We start from the raw sequence: 6,716 nt of genomic DNA, 5'->3' as shown, positions 1-6,716 counted from the left end.
TAACGCTGCTTGAAATCGGTTGTTTTCTTGTCGAATTGAAAATGTTCCAGTCTCTCGCAATCTATTAAATGTCAACATAAACACTCTTCGGTTTGGCACTCTTCTGTTTGGAAATCGTCGTGCATATTCTCGCACCGCCTTTAAAGCATTACCGTTGCAGAAACCGTATACAAAAACCATATCAGCATATTCACTATTAGAATACGTACGCGGCATATTGCAAAAGACAAAATTCATCTACTGTTAAAGGCTTTCAAAGAGCGACTGACAAATTCATAACAGAAAGTGGAAAATGTAATCAAATATGTCGGTGCTAGATATGGCAAGAAATGTAAACATTTTTTTTCGATTTCTCTGAAACGGAGCAAAAACGAGCATATGTCTATAGGACTTTTTTTCTTAGTTTTTTACTCCTCTACACGCTCCCGAAGTTTTGCCATTTAATTTGGAAACACCCTGTATATTTCTTAGGGCATACTCTAAGTTGGCAACATTTTCAAAAATACGAGATAAAAGCATCTGAACCGAGACGCGTCCGAGTGGTTCTTTAGAACTGGTAAACACGAAGGCGAATATCATTTGTTAATCAAGCACCGACATGTTTTAGAATATTTTCTTTATCTCATATATTATTCTTAACAAGATATTTATAGAGGAATATTCTAAATTTTTTTAAATATTTGATTAGAGGATAGCTTTAAACGAAATTATTCTCAAATACAGAATACGATTTTTTTGGTGAATATATGGGAGAGAACTTTTCTCTATTATTAGAATATTTTAATCATAATAATTAATTGTTTAAAAAATCTAATGTCGAAATTGTGAAAACTGTACCAACAAGCCCCAGTTTTTCTTATATCCAATTGGATATGCATTTATGTGAGTCCACTCCTACAGAAAAGATTTTTGTATTCAATGCTATTACTCCTCGATTTAGAATAAAATAAAATCGATATAGAGTCAATCATATTTATTCTTTAGAGAATAATATTTTCTTCTTAAATAGAAAATTCTAAAATCTAGAATAAAATATTCTTGATGCTATCCCATTAATTTTCTTGATAAAAAGATTAAAGTTAAACATAAATATTCTTCATTTAAATTAAACACCGATCTGAGGGAAATCTCTTATTCTGTTCTTGCAGAAAATAGCTTACAGAATATTAATATCTAACATTTCGGCGACGAAAAACTAAGCCCGGCTGGGACTATCTAACGCGCCACACCACAAAAGTTACAATGATGTATATGATATCAGATATGGCATGATGTTATGGCATGATGTTATGGCATGATGTATATGATATCAGATAAAGACTTACTAAACGTGAGAATATTAAATTTATATGTGTTGCATTTATTTCAATATAATAAGTCGATCTTATTTTATTCGAAGGAGTAGAACAAAAATTAATTTATTATTTCCACCCTACGTGTTTTTTTACACACATAGATCAAACATCTACACTAATACTTTGAAAAACAGTAAATTCTAAGTCATATACCAATTTACACTTATTTTGTGAAAGTTAGTCACAAAATATAATAATGCTGCATTAGTAGACCAATTACAAAAATCTGTGTGGCAGTTAAAGAAATGTTAATCAACTTTTCTTTTCGAATGTAAAGACGTATCTCACATAAGAAGTAAGTAAATCTCAGTTATATATCTTGTCAATCGGTGTGAATAGAAGGAGCGATGCTCCTACACGTACACACGCACGCCCGCCCGCACGCGATCGACTTTCATTCACGTATTTGCCATACTTTTGCAAAGTCTTATTCTATCATAATCGTAAATGTGCCTATCTTATGTGTCCTCTACAATACAAGAAGTAAGAAGTAAGAGTATAAGAAATTAATAAATCACAATCGAGTGTGAGAAGAATAATCGACCGTGATTGGTCAATTTTGTACTCTTCTTACTCCGTATATTGTAGATGACGCATTAGACAATAGACGTCGTACGCATATATGTATGCGTATATAGAATACATATATAAAAATGCTTTCGACAGCTGAGCTGTTCACGTGCAACTATTATATCGAGTAGGTAGTTGACTATGGCTATTATTAGTACATCACCGCAGGAGGTAGAATAGCAAGAGCGTGTATAGACACCTCCAGTTTAAGTAGGATGTGTGTATCTGTGCAGTCCGGTTGCGTTACAGGGCGCATTCAGCCGATCATACGACCACGCGTTCTGCTCGCAACTCGCTTTTTAAAAAGCCATGATTAATAATAACTTTTCCCTGACGTCGGGTCACCCCGATGATGGCATGTTAAATTGTCAATCGTGTGCTGTTTTTTTTGCCCGGATCGTTTGGCACGACACGTAACTCGCGCGCATCGCCAGAAATAAAATTTATCGCAATCGATTTCTACTAATCTCTCCAATTCAGCGGAAACTCGCTCGGCTGCGCGTACTTCAATGTGCAACGCTGCGAAAAGTTATAGCTCTTATCTCTTATCGAAGTATGATGTATGACTGGCCATATGTTGTTGCGCGCGTTTATAATATACTTTAACCATATAGTACCATGAACGCGCCACGCGCAGCAATGCCGAGGAGCAATTGGTACAAAACTAATATTATACCATCGCCGCTTAATCTTTTAACCCTCTGATGGCAGGATTAGGGATCAGATGCCCCACAGCTTCATCAGTCAAAGATCAAAGTGCTTTTTATTTTACTGCAATTATTTAAATTCAAATAAATTCTCTCTCTCTCTCTCTCTTTATTATATTTTTACATTTATACGTAAACAGAGAAAGAAATTTCATGTAATTATTAACTTTTTTTATCTATTTAATAAATTGATTAGGTAGTAAATGAGCAAAACAGAATCAGATCGGAATTGACCCCACCTTAGGGATATGTTTATTTAAAAATCCACTATTAAAGAATTAATAAGGTTATGGAAATCGCATTACTTTTCATATAAAGACTTATAACTCCTTCAAAAATTATAAAGAATATTCTGAAGTTTTTTTACAATATAATAAACTGCACTCTTTTGCCTTTCTTATATACTTTTTTCATAATTTTTTGCATTATTATTACGTTTTAAATAAGGTTTTTTAAGTATTTTTTTAAGTAGATTTTACATTTAAGCGTTTTGAAAGTTTTCTCTATTTTTTGTTGAGTAGTGTCGATATTGTATATATATTTAGTCTTTCTAACAGGTAAAAGTACTACGTTTCAGTATTCAATGCTACATATATTTCCATTTTTAGTTCATAAGTTTAACTAATTCGTATAGATTCTGAATTTACCTCAAATTTATTCCGAATTTAATTTTGAAGTGAACGTTGCAAATTTACAGTATTTGTCCCTATAAAGGATTAATTGTAATATCTACAGGATATTTGTACGTAATCGTTTATATGTATATTGTACTCAGAGGATCTGAGTTTTAAGTTATAGAAGTTTGCTGATCTTCATCGTATGTAAGGATTTTCTTCTCCTCCGTTAGAAAATACATAAAATCTAGTGCAAGCAACGTCCCCGTACATCGGCTTTCGAAATGACACATTTGCGCAGAGAAATTTCAGACACTTTATGCACATTTAAACGCGTACAAACGCGCTTTTCGCAGAAATCGCGGTATGTATTCGCATGAGAGTGCAACATATTGGTTCTGATTGAACTACGACTCGGTTCAACTGCTTTGCGCCACGCTGGACAAGCACGAGGCAGATGAAAACGTGAATACAACAAAATGAAGAGAGATTCTAGCTAGCAGTGCGGATTGGATGACAAAAATAACAGACAGGGCTTTCACTTTTGACATGTGTAGTAGTGAACACGCCTGTTGTGAACGCATATACGCATAAATCAACGCGCGCGCGATATTGTCTCACAATAGGAATGCAATTTCATTTAACCCCCAATTTAATAAGTCGATTAAAAAACGTCATTGATTGAAAAACGACAATAATCCGGACAGAAAAAAAGACCATTATTAATTTTGGAATTTACAAAATCGATGTTCTCAAACGTAGAGGAAGTATTGTAGGGAAGAATTTTATTCGACATTCTCGACATATTTTTTTTTATTTGGAATCATCGTCCCTCCTGCCAGTTACGGAACGTCATGTAAATCGAATTTGAAATATCCTGAATGTCTAAATTTACTTTGTGTTCCATATTTTTTTCATGGTAGGAGATGGTACACGATAACGCAATTAAAAGAACAACGCACGCGGATAAAATAATAAAAGATTTCCGCACACGGAGGGATGAAACGGCGGACAATATTTTACAACCGATACTCACCGAATACTCGTAATTATGATGTAAAAAAATCGGCCGGGTGATTTTGAGATTGAGAATCGACTATAAGTGCGATTGCGGAGCTGTAATCAAGTCTGGATGGGATGCATTGATTGACAATTTTTCGTCGCCCCCTACTCTCCATCAATCTTCTGCATTCCCCGCCACGTGTGTACTACGCGCGAATACCGTTTCTAAATCAGTCTCCAAATCGATGATCACGATAATGTAAGGTAAGGCCACTAGTTGTGGGCCACTCTTAAAAAAAATTCATATTATTCAGAACGATATCGAACAATTAATAAAATATTTAATAGTTATAATTGATCATGAAAAAGATTACATTATAGATGATTTTATTTCATTTCGGTACCGTTTTATATGTTTCGATACTGTTTCAATTTTAATTAAATGAAGTAATAACAATTACAATTAGACACCGTGTACTAATTACGGATCAGTTCAAATGCTTTATATTTTTTAATTTCAATTAACCATAATATTGATTTTTTTCATGAAATCTGATGTTATTTACTACCTCCTATAAAAGCCATAAGGCAATCTTACACTTTGAATGAATTTTTAAAGATACATACTTTAGCAACCTTAGTTTATTTCTCACGTGGGATGCTGGAGTAGCCAAATTTGCAAATTGATATAAATCTCCAAATTTACTGAACGGAATCAAAAATCCTTTTACAAGATTAAAGTAGACGCAAAATTTGGGAGTGCTGCAATAGACTTTATATTAAAATTGAAAAAAAGTTAAAAATTTACGTTTTTTCAACTCGTAGAGCTGTGCACTTGACGTAGATGTTTCCTTAATACAAAAGTTTTATAGCTCGTATGGACCAAACGATAGTGCAGCACTCAGCGCATTATGCAACAAAGCAATAATTGTGTCTAGCAATAGGTGTTCGATCTTCTAAGAAATGGCGTTGCAATATGTTAGATAAGGACAGATGAATGCGACTTTGAGCGAGACACAACGATAGGTACATAATAAGTATAAGAAATAAATGAAAGATGTCACTATTATTAACTATTGCGAAAATTGCAAAATGGTAAAGGACTTTTCAACTCAGTTTTTTATTAGGAATAGCACTGTATGATTAATGTACGTTATTTTAGAACACTGAAAAAAATGCATGTAATTTTACATGGAAATTACATGTCTATGATCGGAAAATTACCTAAATATGATCGAAAATTTACAATTTCCAGTAAATTTCCAATCATATTTATGTAATTTAAATAATTTTCCAGTCATAAACATGTAATTTCCATGTAAAATTACATGCATTTTTTTTCAGTGCAGCATCCCCTTAATGACATCAATAAAATGTGCAGCGCTGTTGCTAATAAATAAAACACAACTGACATTTGAAAAAGATAAAACAAATGCTAAAGAATCTTGTGATATACATCATTTGATGGAAAATACTATAATTATTTAAATATAATGTGTGATTCGGAACATAGTGCCTGATTCGTATCTAACGCTTTTACATTTTCCACAATTCGTAAATGCACGTATTTAACAAGGAGAGAAAATATTATCTTTTTTTGAATTTTTTTTTTAACTATATCATTGTAGAATAAAATTATCATACAAATAAATTTTTCCTTTCTCAAAGAAAACATGGATTATAGCCGTTAATTGAAGAGTTGGTTTTGTGATAGGAAGTATCGGTTGTCGCATATGTATGCTGGATTAAAAAGTTGAGATATCGGTGTAAATGATTACCAATTAGCAATCGGATAGGTAGTTTGCACCGACAGGTGAATTGGCAAATGGATCTGGTCTGGACGCGTCTTTAATAGAATCAAGAATCAATTGTGAGAAAGAAAAGGAAAAAGAGAGAGAGAGAGAAAAAAAGAAAGGAAAAATATGAACTATACCATTCATAAATTGAATATTTTCCAGTGTTTATCACGACTTCGCTTTCTATTTGTTTGGATATTCCAAAGAGTTTCAAGTGCGATTGGAATGAATATGTCATTGATTGTTCTTTTGATATACAGAAAAGGTGATGCATCCTTTAATTAATTAATATTTACATTATTTACGATTAATCTTTGAATGGACAGTTACATATTGCATGCCTGTAACATCTATATATTATTTTCTTGCGTTCATTGTTTTACAAATTGACGACGACCTCGTTTCAACCTCTCGAACTTTGCTATCTTAAGCAGACAACTGCACATTCCGCAGACAATGGCGAGCAACAATGGATGGTCAGATTAAAATGCAAATTAGTCCATAAGTCAGGACATTATATAATTGTTAGTTATGCCAGCTGACGGTTATTGTCATGGCAATAAACTTTCAAGATTTAAGGTGTCAGCGAGCGGTATCCAAGTGGTATATGCTTGTACTTAAAAGATTACTTACATACCTGCATACAGATCCTTCGAATTGTAAACGTCCGTC

This window comes from Mycetomoellerius zeteki, unplaced genomic scaffold, assembly GCF_001594055.1.
Source record: "Mycetomoellerius zeteki isolate Tzet28-1 unplaced genomic scaffold, Tzet1.0 scaffold120, whole genome shotgun sequence".
NCBI lineage: Eukaryota > Metazoa > Arthropoda > Insecta > Hymenoptera > Formicidae > Mycetomoellerius > Mycetomoellerius zeteki.
This window is presented reverse-complemented; position numbering follows the sequence as displayed.